This window comes from Arachis hypogaea, chromosome 12 (genome assembly GCF_003086295.3).
Source record: "Arachis hypogaea cultivar Tifrunner chromosome 12, arahy.Tifrunner.gnm2.J5K5, whole genome shotgun sequence".
Classification (NCBI taxonomy): Eukaryota; Viridiplantae; Streptophyta; class Magnoliopsida; order Fabales; family Fabaceae; genus Arachis; species Arachis hypogaea.
Window position 1 is genome coordinate 12,384,124 of NC_092047.1, and position 26,464 is coordinate 12,410,587.

A 26,464-nucleotide genomic window follows, 5' to 3' on the forward strand; every position below is an offset into this window, starting at 1 on the left:
GATATTTTTGTCATTTAAAAAAATTATTAAAAAAGATGATTTTAATATCATTTTAAAACGTTGGAGGACAATTTTAAATTTAAAATAACCGTTGAAGATCAATTTGATTTTCATCCTAAATCTTAGAGACTAAAACAATACTTACTAAAGCAACTACTACTTTCACTTCCACCGATGCTTTAACAAATGTGATGTTTTTTTTTTTTTTTGAAAGAAATAAATGTGATGTTCGTCATTAGTTCTTTCAGTTCAGATTGCAAGACGCAGTCTTTTTTTTTTTTGAACAATCTATTGATTATTGTACAGGCTGTGAGTAATAGACAACTTTTAAAGAATTTGTTCTACTTTATTCACCTTTTTGGAATATTTTCTTTTTGAAACATTACAATAAGATTATGTTAAAAAAAATTTGAATCTTTTAAATTTTGAAATTTTACTTTAAAGAATAAAGGATGAGCTTTTATTCTTGAATAATTTTTCTCATATGGTTTTTGTTTTATCTATAAAATAAATGATGAAAAATTATATTTTATCTTCTAAAATAAAATTTAAAATTTAGAAGATCCAAATTCTATTAAAAAAAGTCATATTGTTCTCTTAAATTATGCTAGCGTGAGGAAATGGTGGTCAGGTTGTTATTAATTAATATGAGTGACTTTTGTAACTTTTTCTTTTTGGTATTAAAAGTGACTTTTGTAGCTAATCTAAAGAAATGGATCCTCTTTATTTTTTTGTTACTGGAGAGAATAAAGTATAGGAAGCGGTTCTGATATGTCATTTGCTTTAGTGACATATCATATTTCATTCTTTTAAAACCAATCAGATTTAATTTAAAATATATAAAGGGTTTAGATTCAAGAAAGAGCTTTGTTGTGGACATGAAACCAAGAAGAGCATGAAAGGCATGCAACTGGTTCATTCCTTCTGCAGTATATAAACATTGAGCATGTCGTGTGTGTCCAACTGGAAATAGATTCTCTCCATTTTTTTTGTCATTAGACAGAATAAAGTGTAATCTCCTACCTTTAATTTTACAAGTGGGACCAGCAATAAATGAGAGAGAGAATATATTGAATGGTGAGATCTTTCACTGGATACCATCCATTTTTTTTTTCACTGGAGAGGATCCACTCCCGTGTCCAACTTGATGCCAAACTAGCTTTATGCCATTCACTTTAAGTAAAGCTGGCTTAAATGCCAAGTGGTGAGCCGAGCTTAGCTGCTTTTGGGGTTTTTTTTTTTTACAAATATTTTGTTGGTTCACTAAGAATTACTTTTTTTTTCTCTCTCCAACTCTATTACCCACTTTTTCTCACTATCTGCCTTTAACAGAAATCGTCTCAATGTAGCTCTCTGCGCCCATGTCTCCGCCCTCCCTCAGCTTCCATATTGCCCCTTCCTCACCAGCACACCCCCACTGTCTACGAGTCTCCCTTTGCCCACCCTCTCCTTTCGGCTCCCTTGGCTTCTCTCCGTCGAGGGCTAGTCGTGCCTCACTCTGTCATGGGCTCGTTGTGCATCCATGTCTCTCCATCGTCATACTCCTCCTCTCATCTCTACCTCGTCAACGTGCATCTGTTTATTTAACAATTTTGGGAGATTAAGATTTGATTTGTTTTGCGTAGAAAACAGTTTTGTGATAATAATGTGATTTTAGATTGAGAATTTGTATTTTTTTAACACTAATTTAGTAATTTGTGTATCTTTTACACTGATTTACACGTTTGTTAGAATATTGGATAAAGAACAATCATTGTGGAGCTGAAGGTGAGTTTTTTGCCTTACTAATATTTTTCAATCAATAAACAGAAAACAAGTTATAATCAAATTATTTTAATCTACATTCATGATTGCTCAGGAAGCATGCAAAGCAAGATTTTGTCTTCTCTGGACAATGGTTTCATGGATAAGATGGAACATATAGTAAGATTAAGGTTATTGTGATCATGTGCTTATGCTCTCATTATGTCCAAGAGTTAATTTATTTACCTTTGATGCAAGTTTTGAATTTTGATGTTATTATGTCTTTTCACTATAGCTTATAGTTGTTTCTTGAGCATGATTTTTTTTGAGGCAGGAGATTATATTCCTTTTTCAATTCTTTTTATTTATATTCTATACGTTATTCTATTATCCATTGAATTTTCTTTATTTTCCGATAATTTACCTTTTCTTAGATTAATTGACATTGTTGTGACCTTAAAAATCTGTGGTTTAATTGCTCGAATTCAATAATTTTTTTTTAAATTCTGATGTATTCTTGTTACACATTTTTGGTTGAAATGAGTAAGCTATTAATTAGTGATGAAAAAGCAAATCTAGAAATGTAAAGCTTGAAATATCTCCATTGAGTTTGGCTGAACAAATTTGCAGGGTACGATTGTAAGCATGCAAATGATGGAACAGAGGAGGCAGCGCTTGCTGAGTTTATAGCCTTGGATATACATCTTAATTCTTAAGATCAAAGTTATGAAAATGAAAATGATTAATAAAATGTGCCTTGAAGACTCATGATTAGTAATATTTAGACGTTTGATAAGATAGTTTATGAAAAATACTTGATTGGCTATGTAAACTGTTAATTAGTCCTTTTCACTTTTCATTTTATCTAACTTGGTTAATGTACATCACATTGCAGTAGTTATTTATATAAGAATAATTTTAATGAATTTATTTAACCAGTTTTTGCTTTAACCTCTTAGTTGCGAATGTTATTGCAGTTTTTATTTCAGATTTTAGTTAAGAATCATATACAACTAAATATACTTGCAAATGTTAAACATGAAGCCAAAATATTTTGATATCTACAAGTAGTTTTTGTTATAGTAGAACTACTTGTCAGATTCTTAAAAGGTTTAGTTTCACTTTTCATTGGACATTCATTACTTGCAAAACTTGTTGAAAAAATTATACGCAATTTTTGCGGTATTGTATCACTCGCGGATTATGTTGCGAATTTTGTATATGCAAAAAATCCACAACATTTGTTCGTGTCTTGTTATTTGAAAAGATTTATATTAGACAAATTATATACTAATATTTATAAACAAAAGATTAGATTCTGCAATGTTAAATTAAATTAGGTAAAACCGGAATATAACGGATCATGCATGACAAGCAAAATAAGGAAAAATTCCATCTTCTTCACATCTCACAAATTATACTCAAGAAAACACAAGAAGCACAAAGCCAATTTCAATGATAATTCATGGATTCCTCAGTGCACAAGCTCATGTTCACGTATATTATAGTTTGACAAAAAAAATTATCACAAATCACACAAATTATACAACAAACAATCAAACATCCACCACAAACATAGTTATCATAATAAATTACTTTTTAATCCATCAGTTATTAGATGGTTTGTGAATTTATTTATACAAATAGTCATATTTTATCTAATAATAATAGTTATAATTGACGGCTAAACGATCAACTTCAACAATATCAAATAATCAAATTAAACTGTGAACCATAGACAATATTCCCAAACTATTAACATTTACATAAATTATTACTTGCAACACTGTAAATCTGTTATATGCTAGCAGCAATAATTTTAAAAAAATTATACATGAATCGTAGTGGCTCGATGCATGATCTAAAGAGCTAAGTAAACCTTTGGAAAAAGAGCTAAGCAGGGTCTCAAATCGGCACAAATCAAAAGAGGGAAGCAAAAGGGTTGAAAGCACACAACAATTGGACTTGAAGCTGGAATCAGAAGCAGGCGCCGTCGACGGCAATCACTGGCATCAGCGGTTGATTACGGGTCACGGATCACGGCCCCTTAGCGACCGCGAAGCAGTTGGAGCAGCGGATCACGACGGCGAAGGGGTGTTGCACAGCACCAGAGCATCGGACGGCGAGAGAAGAGAGGAGAGGATAATGAATTCTTTTGTTCATGGATTAGCAACTCATGCTTACAGATGGGGAAACTTTACATATTTAAGTCCCAAAGCTAAGCTGCTATTTAAGCTGGAAATTATTTTCCACTCTATCAAGGTTTTTGAGCTGACCAATTGAGTAATTTAAAAGCTATTTCAGAGGCTTATATGGTAATTTAACACCTCACTACATGACAAATATATAACGAAAACCTATTCGTACATAGAATATGATGTTCCACTTTTCATCAGCGGAATACGGGATAATTTTCCTAAAGTATAATCTCTCACCTTTAATTTTACAAGTGAGACCAAAAATAAATAAAAGAGAGAATGTAATGAAGGGTGAGATTTTCCACTAGATACCATCCAATTTTTTTTCTACTGGAGAGGATCCACTCCCGCTAATCTAATAATTAGTTTTTTGGGATATTTAGTCTAACACAACTATTTTTTGGTGAAGCATGTTTAGGGTGGACTTGATTGATTTTTTTGACATGGTAATATTGTTTTCTCCACTGTGTAGTTGTAAGAACTGCCAGATTGAGCGTGGGTTTTCGTGCGTGGGCCATGGCACAGTGTTAGGCCTAATAAAAAAAAGAGAATAAGTATTTCAAATAATAATAATAATAATAATAATAATAATAATAATAATAATAATAATAATAATAGTACACTTATATTTTTAATTAAAATTTACAGTCTCAAACAAATTATTTGTTTTTCAAATTCATTAACCGTAAATAATAATCAAAGTACAATTATAATCCTATATTTATTTTTATCAAATCAAATTAAATTGTTATTTCTATTAAAATATGTTTCAATTATAATATAGACAAAATTCTTGAACATTAAATTCTAAATTTTTAAATATTAAATTTTAAATTCTAAACTTTAAATCATAAACCTAAAAAATAAATTTAAGCCTTAATTATAAACTCTAATCCATAATCATTATCTTCTAAATCCTAAATCTAAAATTTAAACTCTAAATACAAAATTCTAAATCATAAACCATAAACCCTTCCTAAACCCTAAACTCTATATAATCTTAAACATTTAGTACTTTTTTATATTATGAATCCACCCTAAATTAATAAATTAGAATTTAGAATTTTTTGTAAATATATAGCAATACTTTTTTTATCCAACTTAAATTAATAAATTAAAATCACCACTAAAAAATATCATAAATTCTAAATCCAAAACTCTAAATCCTCAATTCTAAATTCTATATAATCTTAAATACTTCTTATTTTTTTGAATTCTGGAACCACTTTAAATATATATTTATTTTTGTTTTCCGTTTTTTAACTCATCACTTGTCCTAAGAAAAGCCTCTGAACAAAAATCATAAATTCTAAATCCAAAACTCAAAATCCTAAATCCTAAATCCTAAATTCTAAATTCTATATAATCTTAAATACTTCCTATTTTTTTGAATTATGGAATCATCTTAAATATATTTATTTATTTTTGCTTTCCGTTTTGGTCTTCCGTTTTTTTTTCCTACTCATCACTTGTCCTAAGAAAAGCCTCTGCACAAAAATTTTAACAGGCCATATATACCTACAAATAAAAGAAATGCTATCACGTTCCTTCTTCACTCAATAATCCAACAAAAAGCCCAATCAAAACAAAAATTTCACTGACAAAATACCAAAAACCCCAACAACTAATACACTTACATTAAACAAATAATTAAACTCCCCTAATTAACCCACTTCAAATTCCATTTATGGCTTATATTAACTCTTGGTTTCTTTTATGAAATAAAACTTCAACACCAAGTGTATCATAAATTTAGGCCATCATTCATACAATAGGCACAGCCATAATGTTCACATATAACATACATTACATAAATAAAGAGACAATTTATTATATAATCAAAATTCATACAAACATATACACCTATCATTTTTTTAAAAGAAGATATGAGCATCACATTCAAATATAGAAATTAAATAAGTGTTAATTAACTCTTAACTTTTTTTTTTATTCTCTCTCTTGAACACGTTAGTCACTTCAAATTTTTTAAAACAAGGACAATTTAATAATTAATAACATTGAGGTGGCTATAGTCATAACTTAGAGGAATGGAAGAAATGAAATAAAACTCTCTTGAGCTTGAGTTTGAATAGGCCTCTTATGCATGTTCGTTGTGGTTCCTGGTGATGGCTATCTAGATAAAAAAAAAAAAAAGAGCAATATGGTCTCTTATAGAATACTCTCAAAACTGAAAAAGAGAAAAGAGAAACTAGCAATGGTTTTGCACTTATTGAATTTTAGAGAAAAAATAAGAAAAGCGTGAAGAAATAGACTAGAAAACTTGATTCTTGAAGAAATAGTGAAGTGGTCTTTGAATTAATAGTGTAGAATTGTATGAAACAAAGCTAATTTTCTCTCTTTTCCTCGCTCAAGACTTTGGGCTCTTTTTTTTTTTTTCTATATTTTCTTTTTTTTTTTCTCCCTTGCTAATTTTGTTTTGTACGGTGTGAAGTAAAAATGATGAGAGTGGTGAAAAAAGAGTTTATGAGTTATGAAAATTAGAGAAAGGATAAGATAGAATTTAAGAATCTTAGTCATGACTTAGTAGATAATCTTATTCATTCTTATTCTTAGTAATTTTTTAAATGTGAAAATTAATTAATGGGAGTAGTGGAGACTACAGAAAGAATATGTGTGTGTTCGGTTAAGATGGAGATAATATTCAATTTGGTTCCTAAATTTTATATGAGTTTAATTTAGTCCCTAAAGTTTTAATTGCTTCTATTTAGTCCCTGAAGTTTATAAATGTGCCTCATATTAGTCCTTGAGACCATTTTTAGTATAAATTTCACATGTCACGTTAAAACTTGTAAAATGATGCAGTTTTGGTTTCGACATTTAAATAGCTCAAAAAGGGCATCGTATTACTTATTTTGTTAGGTAAAATTTTAATAAACACCATTTAGGATGTTGTTTTTGGGTTATTTGAGTGCCAAAACAAAAACGACATCATTTTACAAAGTTTAGTGTGCCATCCGACTGTCACAACAGTGTTCCAATAACGTTTGTACGTTGAAAATTATTTCAAGGACTAATATGAGTTATGTTCACAAAGTTTGGAGACTAAATAGAGGCAATTGAAACTTTAAGGACTAAATTAAGACTCGCATGTAAGTTCAGGGACCAAATTGAGTATTATCTCATCAAGATTTCAACAAAAGTTTAGTTATCAATTTAATATTTTTTTAATATTTAAGTTTTAATGAAGGTGCATTATTCTATATTTCTATATCAATTTGCTTTAGGATAATTTTGTTTATATAATTGATTTAGGTAATTAATAAATTAGGGGTGTATTTGGCAAACCTGTTCGAAGAGAAAAAACACGTTTAAACCTCTTGAAAGCTTGTCCACGTGAACTTCCATTAGCTGTCCGATATGGTCGGCGAATACTTGTTCATTAGCTTCTTGAAAGCTTCTATTTTTTGTTTGGCTAATTTTTGGTTTGGCAAATGTAGAAGTGATTTTGTATTCAAAACTAAGTTTATTAGAAGCAACAATTTCTGATTTCTGCATTTTATTAACGGGTTTTTAGCCATTTACACTAAACATCTATTTTTTCTTTACCAATTTTATCCTTTAGACATGTTATTATATTATTTATGTAATTTTTATTATTTCTCTTTATATAAACTTTTTTTCTATTATTTATTATTTTTAGTTTTTTGTTATATTTTTATTTGAATTATATACTCTTATCATTGTGATTTTTGTATATTATATATTTTTTTATAATATAATTTATTGATCCTATCAGGTAAAGTAAATTAAACAAAAAATTTAACCATAAATAATAATAATAGTAAAAAATTATAGGGTACTAAAAAAGAGTACTAAGAGAACTAAAAATATATTATATAAAATACATCATTAAAAATTTTTAGATTTATTTTCATCACTACCAAGATAAATATTTAATTTTATTATTTTTAGTATTCTTTTTTATAATTATAATTCTTGTATATATATAATTTTTTATTGTAATTTTTTATAATATAGATTATGATTCCATTAAAAAAAATAAATTAAATAAAAAATTAATCCAATCATAAACGTTAGATTCCAAAATAATATTAAGAATAAAATTATTGAAAGTATTAGAACAAAAATACGATATAAAAAATACTAAATTAACATTTTCACGTTAATACTTAAAATTTTAAAAAAATATAACATATTTTATTAAATACTCATATATAATTTATATTTCTTATTTTTAATATAAAATATATTTTGCTAATTTTTATATGTTATTTTTATTTTAATAAATAAATATTGATTTTATTATAAAATTAATTAATAAAATTATTCAAATATCTAAATTAAAATAATAGGATAATATAAAAAAATTATTTAAGTTGATGTCTATTTTAGTAATTTTTCATCTAAAAGTAATTTTAAGTAGTATAATCTAAACGATATTTATTTTACTATAATTCATTTTGATATAAAGATAGTCAAACATAAATAACTTTAATACAAACTTAGTTTTCATCAAAATCAAGTTTGCAAAATCACACACTAGATCTTTTTCTCCAATGTTGGTAATATTAGATTTAGTGGATCTTTTAATTAAAAATGATATCTTATATTCTATGTAAGGAACGGTGGCATCATAACATGAAAAAAATCAGGCCAAATTAATAATAATAATTTTAAAAAATTTTCTTTAGCTTCTTTATGTCTATAAATAGAGAGTTACTTCACCCACTAATACACACAAACAAATAAAAAATATCACTTAAATTTTAACGTAAGTCTTTTGTACTTTTGTAGTGTTATACATCATCACCCTTTTATTGTTATTATTATTATTTGTTAGAATCCTTTTTTACTATGATATCAGTGTTCTTGTTATGATACTCTTTTTTCTCTTCTCACTTCAAGTCTTGCCCACTTGAATTCTGGTTTAGTGTTTTTTTATTCACTTGAGAAAAAAAATACACATTACAATTGTATATTTTACTCTTTAAAATATATTTTGAAAATTGCAGATTTTTTTAATATTTCAACAATGGTTTATCATCAACTTAATATTTTTTTAGTGTTTTTTTTGAAATAGAATGCATTTGTTGTCAATTTCCTTCCTATATTGTTTTCTTAATATATAATTGTTTTAGATAATTATATATAGATTAAATACTTATACCTGTAAATAAGGTAAATTGTTCAAATTATAATTTTTGCTAAGATTATTGCTAATTTAATTTGATACTATGTATATAGATAACGTACTAACAAATGGTAATAGTTACTAACATCAAAATTTTTCTTGTAATACCAGACAATTAAGCATTACAATCCTACAATGGCAAAAGGGGTTCTACTTTTTTCTCTGCTTGTCTTTCTAGTACTAACACAAGCAGCAGGTATAACTTTTTTTAATCTTATATTTTATCTCTTTAATTTCTTTATTGTTCTTATGTCTTTTTAAAAAATTAACTCTTAATTATTATACGAATCCACTCAAATTATGAAATATATAATAATTTTGAAAACTAATGAAATATAATATCTTACTTTTAAGTTAAATATAAATATAAATATTTTTAACTGTATCTACTTGTATTATGTAAAATTTTCAAATTATTTCATGCATAATTGTTCTTACTTAGATATTTCATATAAATATATTATGTGTACATAAAAGTAGAAATTATTTATAAGTCATTTCATATTTGATTATGTGCAAAATAGTTTGATTATATTGCATAAATTATTTTGTATATTTTAAATGTGTTCAATTTGTTTTTTTAATTTACATTGAAAGAAACGTTATTGATAATTTTCAGATTGCATGAAATCCTTTAATGTAACGAAATGTTGCTGGGAATATCATCTTGGTAATGATGTTTGCGTCGACAGTACTTGCAATTCAGTATGTCAACAACAATGCAAGGGAGGACATTGCAGAAACTACGATAAACATATATGTCATTGCGCTTGTTAATTAATTATCATGGTTCATAAAAAAGTTATATTGTGAAAGCAACGTTTTCAAAAACTATACTCACTTTATATTATGTTGATAAATAAATTATCGATAAAAAGATTATGTAGATTATGAATAAAATGATGAATGTCATTGTTGAACATCTTATTTTAATTTCTATATTTTATTTATGTAATTGGTACCTCGATTATTTGAGCTTTTAAGGTTAAGAGTGATATAAAGTTAGGAGATAATGGTCGAAAAACAGAATCTATTATTCTATTACGATCTTTAGACTTTCCTCTTTTAGTTGATTTTATTAGTTAGTTATTGATCTTGTGGGATATATACAAGTCCATACTTCTCAATGGTTAAAAAAGATAATGATGTTTTGGACTACTCATTTAAAGTATGTATATTAAAGATAACGATTTTAGATTACTAATTTGTTTTCAGTCCATGGCCCAAAAACCTGTCAATGTTTTCAATCACTTTCAAGTAGCACAAGGAAATTATTGTGTTATAGCAGCACATTTACCTCATATAAGTCCTTCATTGATTTCCTTGAAAGATACTCTTTATCCAAATCATGCTTTGTTTGATCAAGCCATTTTGCAAAGCCAACAACAAACTCATCCTTGGTTATCATTTGACCATGACTATGATAAAAAAATTTCAACACCTCTTATATTTCAGTATTTCTTTCTCCTCATCAATACTTGTGTTTGTTACTTTGTTTCGTAGCGATAGGTCTCTTAGTTCAGAACCTGTTTCTAAACAAGAAGTCAAGATATAATAATAATAACAAGAATAATAATAGTAAGATTGACAAACCTGTTTAGTAAAATAAAAGAAGAGACCAATTATCGATTGCATAGTTGTTGTCCCATAACAAGATAAGTAATAAGATTATTAAACCTAGCATATTGCTTGCTGCTTGTTTTGTCTCAAAATCTATAGTAATGCCATGACCTAACACATCAATTCAAACATGACACTTTGAAATAAGAACAACAATGATAACTATATTAAAAGAGTCAAAACTTTTTATTTTAATTGTCTTAACCAACTGAGTGAGATGGAAACAGACTAGTGAATAAAGGTTTGAGAGTTGTAGGTGATGGTGATGATGATGATGATGATGAGTTAGACCCTTCATTGTGCTCAAAATCTTTGCTGCCAGTGATAACAAATGCTCCCCAAACTATGGTAAGAAGCAAGATTGATGATCCAGCCAATGATCTAATTCCAATCATAGCATTTTCTTCTGCTATCTCTCCATTGCTCACAAGTAGTACTGGAACTGAATAAAGTTTTAACTTAATTACCCGAAAAATTTATTAAATTGATCAAATTTATTTTCAGTAATATAATAAAAAAATTGATGAAATATCAAATACATTAGACACCAGTTCTAAAATTTGGCGTGTAGTCATTTATTTAAGTTCTGATTGCAACCTTAGTATTGAAGTCCATTCATATCAATATCTATGATTATATTTTGGGGTGATTCTTCTAAGATCAAGCACCAGAAGTTAATGATGGATTGTTTGGATCTTCTACCGAAAATGATTTGTTTTCTGTATTGGGTTTATTGATGTTACCCACCACTATGATTATGACAGTTAACTACGACAGCACCAAATGAAAGCCCAAAAGGGGTCACATAGCCAAATTGTGGAGGTTTATGTTCCCACATGTTGGGCAATTACTTGTATTTGGATTTTTTCTAAAATGTATTTAAAAGTTGCGTTGAATGCTCTTGACCCTCCCCACAATGATGGCTCTGTTGTCTTGGGGAGCGTTGAAGTTTGCTTCTTCTCCAGAGTTTTCTTGGTCATCAATACGACCTGTCCTTAATAGAACCGATCTTTTTCTCAGAATTTCGTACTTTTGTCGGATCCTTCCTATCTCCTGATCGAGCTTGTGTAGGTAGATGTTGCCTGGTAGAGCCGACATCCTACTTCCTGGTCTACTGGCCACATTAGATACATCATTATCCCGCTGCATGAACCAACGTCTACCAATGGAAAGGCCAAGAAGAAGGGCCCATTATGGCAGATCCTGAGCGAAGACTTTGAGAGATACATGCTTGTGTTTACTGTAGGAAGGATACAAGATAGTTACCGCCTATCATACGACTTTCTAACTTCACTTTTTTTCTGGTCGTTCCGCTCTGTCGATCGATGGTAGTATAAGAAATCTGATCTGTAAACCCCCGAAATGATTTACATAATGGTTCCTGCTTTCTAACAGTACTAAGACTATGTATTATTTAAATTTTCGAGAGCGAAAATTTTCATAAGTGGAGTAGAATGTAAGACCCTAGATTTTAACAAGTTATTAACAAATTAATTATGATGTATTATATTTATTTAAGATATATTTTTAGATATTTTTATATAAAAGTTGAGTAAATTCTTATTTATTATTTAGAGGTCTTATAATTGAAAAATAGAGAATATTTTATATACTTTAATTTTAAATATTTAGATTTCTAACCTTACTTTATAATAAAGGAGAATTAATTTACTTATCTCCAATTTTTGTTAAATTAGCATTTGAATGAAAATAATTTAAAAATTGTATTTAGAAGGTATTTTTGAGATGGATACTTCATATTTAATTTGGTTTTAATTATTATTCTATTTTTATTTATTTTATAAAATTACATTATTATCCCTATTTTTATTTAAATTTCCTAATTTACCCCACACCACTCCAAACCCTAACACTACACTCAGCTGATTTTTTTTGTTATGGAACATATGAGTGTGTAGTGCTCGGTTATGGGGTATGGGGGTACTACACCACAATGTGGGGCAGCTTTTTGTGAATTTTGACGTGAGCAATTCAGACCATGCGAATTGTTTGTTGAATAAAATATAAGGGGCAAATCGGACGGTCCGATTTGCAAGGAGGGAAAATTTGAATTTTGGACAGTGCAAATCGGACCGTCTGTGTTGTTTTTTTTTAGTAATAGGAAAAGCAATTCGTAGGGTCCGATTTGATTATTATAAGATTTTTTTGAACGAGTTTGAATAACTCGTAGGGTCTGATTTATAGAGTTATATGTATATAAAAATGTGTAACTCATAAACAAGGCAGATAGCGTCTTCTTCCTAACCATGTGTTCTTCTGCATTTTTCTACTTCTCCTGGTTCTTTTTTCTTTCTTACAAGGTTAAAAAAATTTGATTGTGAGGGTTCTGTTTCTGTTTAGGTTGTTGAGAGAAATGGATGATAGAGTTCTTTTAAAAGTGTATTATTTTAGTAAGATTTTGTTAGAAACATCTGAAGGAGTAAAATTTATTTGTAAAAATCTATTGGATGTTGTTATTCCCTTCACAATCTCATTTGAAGAGCTCAAAGGTATCATATATGAGAAGATAGATTCTGCGATGTCAGGAAAGATATCATGTATTTTATACAGATATCCCATCCTAGTATTTGGTGAATTCGTTCAATTTCAAACCAAATATATAACCGACAAAGCGAGTATGCAAGAGATGTTTTCAATGTATATTGAAAGTCGTGCCCAAATGTCGTTCATCGAGCTGTACACTGAATTCGAACAATCTGAGGCCGACCGAAATATTGTACGAGAAGATTACAATAGTGACAGTGAGGAAGAGTTCGAAAGTAATTATGAAGTTGTGGATCCAAATGGAGATGAAGATCAAGGTGACGGCACTATGACTCCAAATATGACAGACGTGGTAAATGCACTCACTGGCAAATGAAGTGCCGTTCGAGGAGCCATCTTTCATGCGAGTGTTGGATTTAGAAGCCATGCATGCTCTGAAGTTTCCAGATTATATGAGCGCCGGTACGTAATTGCCTATTTTTATAAGACGGATTAAAATTCTGTAATAAATTATATTGAGTGATGGAGCAAATAGTTAAGTGACATGTGAAAGTATATTTAATTAGCATTTGTTTATGTGTTGATATAGTTAAGTGTAGGATAATAATATTTTTTGTTAGTTATTGATGAAGCAAATAGTTAAGTGACATGTGAAAATATATTCAATTAGCACTTGGGAAGGTGTTTATGTAGTTAAGTGTAGGATAATAAAAATTTTTTGTTAGTCATGGATGTAGTTAAATATTAATTTCTGTTTGTTAATCAATATTTATTTTATGTATTTATGTTTTTTTTTGCTAAGATTGAGATAATAACCTGATGTAGAGTTTAATAATATCACCGTAGATGTATTGAGTGTTGATTTACCTTTAATTTTGGTTATTAAATTTTTGTATGGCTGCTGTCGTGGTAGAAGTCCCTCTTATTGCAGATGGTGAATTTGCTGTGAGGATGGAATTCAGTTCAAGCGAAGCTGTTATTAGGGTGATGAAAGAGTATGCCATCCGAAAAAGTGTAGACTATCGGGTGCATGAGTCGGAGCCGTTGACATTTTATGCCAAGTGTACACAGTATGGGGAGGGGTGTGATTGGCTTATCAGGGTTAGCATGATCAGCAGAAAGTACTGTTGGGTTATTAGGAGGTATAATGGTAGTCACACCTGTACCAGAGCCACCATTTCTCAGGATCATTCGAAACTGGATTCTAACACAATTGCAGAAGCAATAAAACCGTTGGTTGAGGCTGACCCCTCGTTAAAGGTAAAATCAGTTATTGCAGAAGTGCAATCGAAGTTCAATTACACCGTCAGTTATCAAAAAGCATGGTTAGCTAAGCAAAAGGTAGTAGAAAAAATATTTGGAGGTTGGGAAGCATCGTACGAAGCTTTGCCGATATGGTTTGAGGCCATGTGTCATAAGAAGCCATCAACTATCGTCCATTTTGATACTATGCCTGCATACCAAGGCGATGACTTGGTGAATGATATCCGGGTATTGCATAGGGTCTTTTGGAGTTATTATCCCTGCATTAGAGCATTCAGACATTGTAAGCCAGTTGTCCAGGTGGATGGGACTCATTTGTACAGAAAGTATAAGGGTTATTTGTTAGTGGCAGTGTCACAGGATGGTAACAACAATATCGTCCCAATTGTATTTGCTATTGTGGAGGGACAGACTTCTGATGCGTGACACTTTTTTCTTAGTAACCTGCGACAACATGTTGTGACTCGGGATGGTGTGGGGCTCATATCCGACCGACACGAATCCATCAATGCAGCTGTGGCTCGCAGTAAGTCAGTAACAGAGTATGGTCACCTCCTAGAGCTTTCCATATATTTTGCATCAGGAATATAGAGTCGAATTTCTTAAGAAAATTCAAGGCACCGTACCTGCAAAAACTTGTCGTCAATATAGGTAACATTGAGTAATTCAAAGTTTGTTATCAATAGAGATACCTTCAATAAGTGTTTGTTAACCCATTTTTTTTGTTGTTTGTTATTATGCAGGATATTCGGGGACGGTGCGCGAGTACGAAGTACGTTACCAGCGGTTACGAGAACGGGGCGAGGCTTACACTAACTGGTTAAATCGAATCCCCCGCAAACAGTATACGTTAGCATTTGATGGTGGCTACCGATGGGGTCACATGACGACGAATTTAGTAGAATGCATCAACTCAATCTTGAAGGATGCACACAATCTCCCCATCACTGCACTTGTCAAAGCAACATTCTACAGGCTTAATGAGTTGTTCATCTGAAAAAGATCCGAGGCGGAGGCTCGGACTAGTGCTGATCATATTTTTTCTAAGCTTGTGACCTCAAAATTGCATGCAAACTAACTTGCATCAGGGAACATCTAGGTAAATTACTTCGACAGGCAGAATGAGGTATTTGAAGTGCGTGAGATGCCAAGTGGGTTGGAGTATGCCGTCGACCTTCGTCGGCATCGATGTGACTGTGGTGAGTTCAAGGTGGACCGGATTCCGTGTCGACATGTGTTTGCATGTTGTACAAATCAAAGACTAGATTGACAAGTGTACGTGCATGATGTATATAAGATGGACCAAGTTCGACGGGTTTACCGAGCTAGGTTTAGGCCATTGGGGAACCCTACTACATGGCCTGCATACAACGGGCCGCGATTCGTACTGAATCCGTACCTCAGGCGCGTAACCAAAGGTCGCCCCAGGATGACGCACTTCTTGAATGAGATGGACACGCGAATGCTGCGTCGTCCACGGTGATGTAGGCAATGTGGGGCCGAGGGACACAGTTGTAGTAGATGTCGTGAGTCAGTTGGTGCAAGTGCTGGAGATAATGCTCAGTAGAGCTATATATATTATGCTATTTGAAACCTTGTAGCTTATATGAATCTACTCTATGATTTACGCATCTTTAGAATTATATATTATGCTATTTGAAACCTTGTAACTTCTTTGAATCTACTCTATGGCAAATGTGAATTTAGATTTCTATATCAAGCTACTCTATTTCAAATGTAGCCATTTAGAATTATACTTCAAGCTACTATATGGCGATTGCAAGTTTAGAATTCATACATAGAAAAGTGAACTGATACATAGCCAATATTAATTTGATAACTTCATACATAGTAATTGATATATAATTAAGTTAATTTATACATAGAAAATGTAAACTACACAACATCTACTTTCTCATTGTCCACTTTACATCTTTCACAAAACTCTTGCATTTCTTGGCGGCCTTTTTGAACACGGACGGAGTGAATCGATTAGCACTACAACGAGGCAGATCAACCCTGAGATTGTACCCTTTTCCTGTCTCATCTGGAGTGCGTCCCTCACCTGGATACAACTTGATTAGACAGACCGTCTTAACATGATTATATTTACGTCAAACACAAACATATGATCATAGATACCACATATGAACATATTATAATCAAGTGACCAAACAAGTATATAATATAATCAACTCAACAGAGATACCACATATGAACATATTATAATCAAGTGACCAAACAAGTAAAGCAAAAATAAGACCTGCATCATCACCATCATCAGGTGCATCATTACGAGATTCTTCATCCTCTCCATTTCCTCATCCTCGTCCTCATCCTCGTCCTCGTCATCTGGTTCATCTACTGGATACTCATCAGTCTCTTTCTCAAGTGTCTTGGCATTTTCTTCAATCAGAGTCATTGAAACACGATTAGGGTTTTGACTATTAAGAACTCCTCCACCCTATCATCGTACCGATCCGGAGGGACATGGTGATCACATGTCAACATCCGTGAACTCTATAAAAACAAAAATTATTAATCAAACTACCAACAATTACTAATTTACTACTGGCATATAATAAGAAAAACTAGAACAACCAATATTATCAACAAATAATTACTACTAAATACAACAGCATACTTAAGTCAATTAAAAATATAATAGTAAACAAATAATTATTATCAAAATCAACAACATTAATCCAAAAATGTATTTTTTAAACATATGTTTTTTATTAAAAATATTACAAAAAGTTCTAAACATGTTCCTTTTACTAATCTATCATATGAGTCTAATTCAAACATTACCATTGAATTACATTTTCTCTAACTATATTCATATATATATTTTCTAACTATTATTTAATTATATATTCTTAAATTTCAAACAATAATAATAATAATAATAATAATAATAATAATAATAATAATAATAATAATATTACCGACCCTAAATTTAAACTACTAACAACCTATAATTAAATTTTTAATAATAATAATTATAATTCTGAATTAATAATAATAATAATAATAATAATAATAATAATAATAATAATAATAATTATTGTAAGACCCAAGACTTTGAAAAGTCCTATTTTAAATCAATCTCAAATTATATATTTATTTATGGTTTTAATTTCAGAAATTATTTTTTTTATTGAAAATAATTAAAGGCAATTCATTGGATTTGAACTAAATTAAGATTTTTATCCAATCTCTATATTTATGGATATTTTTTCTATTCATGATTAAAGCTCTAGAAATTCGAGAAATAATGAGAATTGACTATTTAAATTAGAATTTTGTCTAATTTTAGTTATTGAATTATTTTCTATATTTAAATTATAAAATTGGTAGTTATGAAATAATAAGAATTTTATATGATTTAATTTAAATAAATGATAGTTTGAAATTCAATACCTTAATTTTATAAATAAAGAAAATTAGTTACATTATCTCATATTTTAAATTAGAATACTTGATTGAGAATTAATTAGTAAATTGATAATTAAATAATATTTTTTTTAAAATAATTTTAAGAATTAGATTAAATTAAGTTTTAAGTTAATACATATCTAAATTTGATTAAAATTACTAAAGCCAAATATTCCCAAATTAAATCCAAATCCTAACTTTAATTAAATCAAACCCTAAGCCCCCTAACTTAACCCCACCGTCATTCATTTTCTTATCTCTTAATCTAACCTACGGAAGAAAGGGAAATAAAGAAAGAAATGGAAAATAAGGAAAACAGGGGGAAGGAAGGGGAAATAAGGAAAGAAAGGGAAATAAGGAAGACATGGGGAAGCTCGAGAAGTGGGGAACTGATAAAGGAAGAAAAGGAAAGGAAGTGAAGAGAGAGAGAAGCGTAGAGGGAGAAGAGGAAGAAGCCGCCGCCACTGCGGTTCGCGTTCACGTCGCCGTCGTAGCGCCTCCATCCTTGCGCCAGTCGCTGCCGCTGTCGGTGATGAAGCCCGTCGTCGCCACTTGCGCCTCTACCGCCGTCAGAACTGCACGCCGCCGCTGGAAGCATCTTCATCGTCGCCGTTGATGGAGGTCCGTGAACAGTGGGAAGATGCACGAGGAAGGAGAAGCCTTCGCCGTTGCCGCTCCGTCTCAACCTGGTTATCGCCGTCAAGCCACGCCCGCGCCACCGTCACTGAGATGCCGTTGTTGTTGCCTCCATTTCCGCCGCAGATGCCGCCGGCGCCGCCGTAAGCTGCTCCTGCCAATTGGTTCTGATTCGGTGGGAATCCCTTGTGCCAGATCTGTCCTAAGTGGTTCCGAGTTCACGTTGGTTCTGCTCTTGCCGATGAGGGCCGCCGGAGCTGCGACTGCGACTGCACTGATTTTGGTTCCTTGTTATGTAGTAAGTTGCTTTTGCTCCAAAAACCCCTCTTTGTCATTGTTACCCCCTCTTTGTCATTGTTTTGTTATACATTATTGAGTTTCATGCGACATTAATGTTTTAGGATTGAGCTACAATTCTGGGATGATGTGTTTAGAAGTTGTAGCTGTTGCGGGGATAGTCGATTTTGATGCCACTGCTGCGAAATAAGAATAGAAACGGAATTTTGTCACGTAGTTGAGCCTTGAATTGAGGTAGGGGTTTTCTTAAAATTCATTTTATCTTACAGAGTTGTTATAAATAGATATTAATGTGAGAATTATATGTCTGTGATTATGATTGTTTTATAAATGTGGTTGTTTGCTGGACTGATTGCTTGTGTGGTTTGTGATTGCTGAAAAGAAATTAGTTTGAAAGGTTATTTAGTTAATTATTATGAAAAATGGTCTTCTTGGTTTTGAAGCTATTTTTGACAATGTAAACGAACCGGCTTTAGAAATGATTTGGAATATGAAACTGAGTTAATTTTGAAAACGGTTTAATTTTGAGTTAATCTGACTTTATAGATGATTTAGTATTTGAGCTTGTTTGATTTTAAAAAGAGATTTATTATTGGCATTGACTCGCTTTGAAAATAATTTGATATTGGAGTTGGTTGAATTTTGGAAATGAATGAGATTTGGAAATGGTTGAGAATAGGTTTGAGAAATGTTTGGATGGGACCCGAAAAGAGTGGCAGTGTCCGAGTTTTAGAGGAGATGCTGCCGAAATTTTATAAAACTGAAAGTTTTATTTAGAGTAATTAATTAAAAAGGTTTGTTTTTAAACATTATATGTTTAAAGATTTATTTATTTATCAGAGAAAGAATTATGTTTTGATTTGGGATTGTTAATGGATGAAATGGAAAGGAGGATGATGATAATTTTCTTTGAAATATGGTTCTTGAATGAATTTGGAAATGAGATTTGGACTGATGAATGACTGTGAAGTTGAGAATGTTGAGAATGTTAAGATATTGATTGAGAATGTTGAGTTATGAACTCTGATTTATTCGTGTGGCTTATGAAATTGAATTATCTGAGATACGAGGTTCCCTGGATTAAGTGCCGTGGCTTGCCACCACGTGTACCACGTTGAAAACTCGATACTCTGTTGACCCTACGACGTAAGTGTGACCGGGCACTATATAAATTCCCGGGAATGTTACCCCCATTGAGCAATATTGATTATTTAAGAAAAAGCTATGCATAGACTCTTGGGGATGCACGTCGGGGGACAGTCTAAGGACAATTCAGACTTGTCGGGTTGGCTGGATAACCGACAGATGAGCCTCATCAGCCATAGGACAGGCATGCATCATATGCATTTATTTGCTTTGCTTGGGTTTGAACTTGTTTTGGTTTGCCTAATTGTTAAATTATTCTTAAATGCTACTTGAACTATTTGCTGTAACTGCTACCTTCTTGTGCTTTCCTTGTCTGTCTTGCTTGTGTTTGTCCTGACGTGCTATATTTGAGAATGAACTTTAGTGCTGAATTAATGATTGTGTTGTTTGATTGCGTGGTTGGTTTCTGAATGAGGTTTTCTTATAAGAAAAGAAAGGTTTTGGATTTCTGAAAGATTAAACATTGTTTCTTTAAAAAGGTTTTAAACGATTACCTATTGATTTTTAAAAGATTCATAAGGCAATGATAATCACTGAGCTTGAAAACAGATTTCTTATTAGATATCTTCATATGACAACTTTGAAACTCTGAGGTGAGACCGTGTGGTTAAGTTCTCACTAGGGGTGGCAAGCGGGGAAGCCCGCCCCGCCCCGCCCCGCCCCGCCAGAAGCCCGCCATTTGGCGGGTTGGCCCGCCCCGCCCCGCCTAGTGAGGCGGTCCCATAATTCTAGCCCGCCCCGCCTAACGGCGGGCTGGCGGGCCGGCGGGCTAAGCCCGCCAAATATCCTCTTTATTTTTTTTTTTTACTTTTAACTATTAAATAATATATATAAAGATATAAAAAAATCTCTTTTATTTTTTACTTTTAACTATTATAATTTCTAAAAGTATAAACAAATTATAATTTTTGTATTCACAAACATTAAAGTCTTTGTAATTATAAATATTGTTTCCAAAACAAAATAAACATAATCCAAAACATAATTAGCAATATTGTCTCTAAAACAAAACAAACATAATCTAAAACACCCAATTTTCATCTTCATTCTCTTGTAAGTTGGGTTGGGGATGTTGGGTTTTGGTAAAAAAAATTATAAAAATACCCCTTGCTAAAAAAAGACTAAGCCCGGCGGGGAAGCCCGCCCCGCCCCGCCAAAGCCCGCCAAAACCAGCGGTTTAAGCGGTGCGGGTTAAGCGGGCTTTTGCTATTTGGCGGTCCCAATTTTCCAGCCCGGCCCGCCTTTTTTGGCGGGTTACGCGGGCCGGCCCGGCGGGTTTAGGCCCGTTTGCCACCCCTAGTTCTCACCCCCCTACAGCTTTACTTTTTCAGGAACCAGATGAAGAGGCATTAAGAGTTATACTGAGTTTGGTTTATATGCTGCTGTGTTAATTAGATTATTTTCTTCCCTCGTCTTTGTTATTACAAATTTGTAAGAGGGATAGGAATTGTATGTTCTATATGTATATTATATTATGAGATAATATGTAAGGAGTCTTGTATATGAATCTATGCCTGCTTGCATTTTTCTTAAGATAAAGTGTTTATTTCCGGTTTGATAAGAAATCAGCGATACAGTGGCGAGTCACAGGCTCCTATTTTAGTACTTAGTATGTAAAGTAGTCGTAATACTTCTTACTATCAGAGTGGCGCAGCCGGAAGCGTGACTTTTGATAATGAGGATGTTACAATAATAATAATATTACCGTCACTGACCCTAAATTTAAACTACTAACAACTTATAATAATAATAACAATAACAACGTCACTGACCCTAAATTTAAACTACTAACAACTTATAATTAAATTTTTAATAATAATAATTATAATTCTAAATTATTAATAATAATAATAATAATAATAATAATAATAATATCATTGAGATATGTTTCCTAAATTGACCTAATAAGAACAATTATAATATAACTAAATTAACAACAACAATTATAATTCTGAATTAATAATAACAATATATAAAAATAATAATCATCATAATAATAATAGTAATAACATTCTCATTGAAACGTTGAGTTAGTAATAGCAACAACAACTATTATAACTCTCAAATAATAATAATAATAAAAATAAAAATAATAACAATAAAAATAATAATATCACTAATATGTTCTTAACTTGAGCTACTAATAACAACAACTATAATTAAATTTTTGACAATATTAATTATATTTTTTTAAAATCTAAAAAAATTAATAAAAAAATTTACATAATCAGGATGGCTGATATATCTTATAATATGAAGTTCAGATCGATCAACATCTTTAGATTTTTATTTTTTTGATATTATAATTTTATTTCAGTCATTTTGGGAAGACGAAGAAGATCTGGATGAAGAAGAGGATGGGAGAATGGTTGCTGGTGGGATAAAGAGGAAGCTCAGCTCGGATGGTGGGAATACATGCAGTAAAGGGAAGCTGGGGTTAGGGGGGCACCGTTGTGGGGAGCAACGTCGACGCGACACATGGCGGGGGAGGGACAACTCGAACCCTCCGATCTATGCCCACAATGTGGACCGTCCGATTTGTCATAGAGATTTCGGATCGTCCGATTTGTCCTTACCTGATCCCACAATATGGTAAAGCACACACGCACTATAATTCTATTTTTATTTATTTTATAAAATTACATTATTATCCCTATTTTTATTTAAATTTTCTAATCTACCTCACACCACTCCAAACCCTAACACTACACTCACCACACCCCACACTCACGGTGAACACACACACAAAACTCACCCACACTCACAAAGCAAAGAATAGAAAAAAGAAAAGAAAGAAAAGAGAGTGGAGGTTGCGAAAGAAGAGGGAGAATCCGAGAGAGAGAGAGAGAGAGAGAGTGCCGGGAAAGGGGGGAGCTGTCTGCGCTGCCACACAGTGTCGCCGCCAGACCGCGTCCAGCCCGCACTGCCTCTGCGCCATGTGCCGCCGTCAAGCTTGCCTCACTGTTCGTCCTTGTTGCCGCCAATTACGCTGTCGCGGAAGGGAGATGCACGAGAGAGGAGTGGCTGATTCTGTCACCACCACCGCGCCGTGCTCCACGCTGTCGCCGCCTCTATTCCATCACGAAAGAAGGACACGCAAGGGGGAAAACAGAACCGCGAGAGAGCTCAGCCACGGAGGGAGGAGATGCGCGCCTAACCCATCGCCGAACTGCGTTGCTGTCCATGAAATTGTCTCCGCCGCCGCTGTCGGAGGTTGTCACCGTGCCTTGCCTCTGCCGCTGGAGACCGCCGTTGGATCCTCTGACTCGGTAAGCGTTTCGTTCTGAGATCTTTAAAAATCGATAATCTGTTATAAGTTATTAAAGATTCTAAGATGTTGGTAACGTAGGGTCGAGCTTCGAGTGTTGCGTGCTGAGTTCAATGGCTGTTGCATGCGTCCTCAAGCTGCTACGTCGTCACTGGAGCTGCCTTTCCTCCGTTTTCTCAATTATTCGTGAGCCCAGTAAGTCATTCCTTGTTTCGAACTCTTTCAGTTGCTGTTTTGTTATAGATTATTGAATTTTACAGAACGTTAATATATCAAGATTGAGTGTTGTTGTGAGTGGCACTTTTGGGGATGTTACGGCTGCGGGAAATAGTCAGACTCGATGCCGTTCGATTTCAGGCCGAGGAGAAAAGGGATTCTCTGATGCGTTTGGTTGTGGGTTCGCTTGCTGAGGTAGGGTTTTCTTAAAATTTATTTTATCTTATAGAGTTGTTATAAATAGATATTAATGTGAGAAACATATGTCTGTGATTATGATTGTCTTATGAATGTGGTTGTTTGCTGGACTGAATGACTAATTGCTTGAGTGGTGTGTGATTATTGAAAAGAAATTAGTTTGAAAAGTTTTTTAGTTAATTATTATGAAAAGTGATTTTTCTTGGGTTTGAAGTTAATTTGATAATATAAATGAATCGGTTTTGGAAATGATTTAAGATATGAAAATGAATTAATTTTGGAAGCGATTTAATTTTGAATTAGTTTAATTTTATAAATGATTTAATATTTGAGCTGGTTTAATTTTGGAAAAAAAATATTATTGGAAATGGTTCAATTTGAAAATAATTTGATACTAGAACTAGTTGAATTTTGGAAAATGATTGAGATTTGGAAATGGTTGAGAAAGGGTTTGAGGAATGTTTAGATGGGACCCAAAAAGGGTGGCAGAGTCCGAGTTTTAGAGGAGATGCTGCCGAAATTTTATAAAATTGGAAGTTTTGTTTGAAGTAATTATTTAAAAAGATTTGGTTTTAAACATTATATGTTTTAAGATTGATTTATTTAGAAAAGAAAGAATTATGTTTTGAATTGGGATTGTTGATGAACATAATGGAAAGATGGATGATGAGGATTGACTTTGAAATATGATTTTTTAATGAATTCGGAAATAAGGTATGGATTGACGAATGATGATGATATTGAGAATGACTTAGATATTGATGAATGTTGAATGAGTTATTCATATGGCTTATGAATTTGAATTATCTGAGACACGAATTTTCCTGGGTAGACGTAGTGGCTTGCCACCACTTGCTCCAAGTTGAGACTCGATACTCTGTTGACCCCATGACGTAAGGGTGACCGGCCACTTATAAATTCTCGGGAATGGTACCCCCATTGAGAGATTTGATATATATATGAGAAAAATCTATGCATAGACTCATGGGGATGCGCATCAGGGGACAATCCAAGGGTTTAGCATAGGACATGCATGCATCATATGTATTTGTATTCTTTGCTTGGGTTTGAATTTGTTTTGCTTTGCCTAATTGTTAAACTATTATTAACTGCTACCTGAACTATTTGCTGTAACTGCTATCTAAACCTGTGCTTTCCTTGTCTATTTTGACTGTGTTTGTTCTGGTGTGCTATTTTTGAGAATAAGCTTTGATGCTGAATTAATGATTGTGTTGATTGATTGCATGGTTGGTTTCTGATTGAGATTTTCTTAAAAGAAAAGAAAGGTTTTGGATTTTTGGATATTTAAATATTAATTTTCAAAAATGGTTTTTGGATTACTAGTTGTCGGTTTTTAAAAGATTCAAAGGACGAACAATAATCACTTAACTTAAAAATAGATTTCTCTTTTAATATCTTATTATGACAATTCTAAAACTTTGTGGTGAGACCGTGTGGTTAGGTTCTCACCCCTATAACTTTATCTTTTAGGAGACGGATGAAAAAGCCCACGAAGGGTTGTATTGCATTTTGCTTAGTCGATAATGCTATTTAGTTTCTATTTACTTACCCCCTCGCCATCAATATTATATTATGTAAGATGGATAGGAGTTGTATAATTTGTATATATATAATATGTATAGGTTACTTGAGTAAGAAGTTTTGTACATGTATATGCTTGTTTTGTTTCATTTAAAAAGTATATTTTTTCCGGTTTTCAAAAAGAACAGTGATACGATTTCGGGTCAAATGCTCCTATTTTATTATTAAGTATATGAAGTCGTCATAATACTTTTTGCTATCAGAGTAACGTAGCCAAAAGTGTGACATTCTGATAGTGAGGGTGTTACATTGTGGCCATCAACCTTTCCCATATTGATTTATCTACTATTGTTTTGCTTCCTTTTTTTCCAACACCATGCCTGGTCTTCCCATGCCTTTCATGCAGTTATACACAATCAAAGAGGGTAATAAGTTGACACTTGATATTGTCCTCTCTAATAAAAAATTCTGATAATCTTAAAATGACTAACTAATTTATTCTCGTTATTTGTATAAAATAATGTATCAGTCAATATTAGTATTTTTTTCCAATTTTCCACAGTATTCTTAACTCACCAAATTAAGGATTGATTCGTTGCAGATTCGAGCTCTATTTAAGGATTTGTCATTAGGCAATAAGTTGCTGTATACATAGGGCGGGACTTGAACTCACAATACTTATTTAAGCAGATGAGTAAGCTAACTATTCGACCAACCCAAATTAATTTCAATACTAATATGTTTGTTTTTAGAATAATATGAGACGAACTTATTCGATGAATTTGTTTAATAAACAAAATATTTGTTATTTTCAAATTTTAGAAGATTTTTTGTCCCTCATATTTTTCATTAAGAAAAAAAATTGGGAATTCATTCGTCAATAATTGTATATACTTTTTGTTTGTCCATGTACTTACTATGTCTTCTTCATAGTAATAATATGAAAAAGGAGCATGACTTGAAATTTTGTTAAGCGATTTTCAAACACAGCAATAAATTTCTCGTTGGTTATTTGGTCTATGTCATGGTCAAGTTCATCAATGACTAAAGCAACTGTTTCCTCCACTTCTATTGATGCTTTAACAAATGTGATGTTCATCATTACTTATTTCAGTTCAGATTGCGAGACGCAATTGTTTTTTTCGAACAATCTGTTAATTATTGTACAAGCTGTGAGTAATAGACTATTTTGAAAGATTTCATTCAATTTCATTCAATTGG

At 32.0% G+C, this 26,464-nt stretch overlaps 1 long non-coding RNA gene across 1 annotated transcript; it reads left to right on the forward strand.

The window, feature by feature from the left end:
- The first annotated feature begins 18,177 nt into the window (after nt 1-18,177).
- On the forward strand, nt 18,178-26,216 carry LOC140176975 (uncharacterized). Its single transcript, XR_011868318.1, has 6 exons — nt 18,178-18,874; nt 18,978-19,107; nt 22,337-23,288; nt 23,369-23,482; nt 23,565-23,698; nt 25,845-26,216. It is a non-coding gene; the product is annotated as an uncharacterized lncRNA (long non-coding RNA).
- The last annotated feature ends 248 nt before the right edge of the window (nt 26,217-26,464 follow it).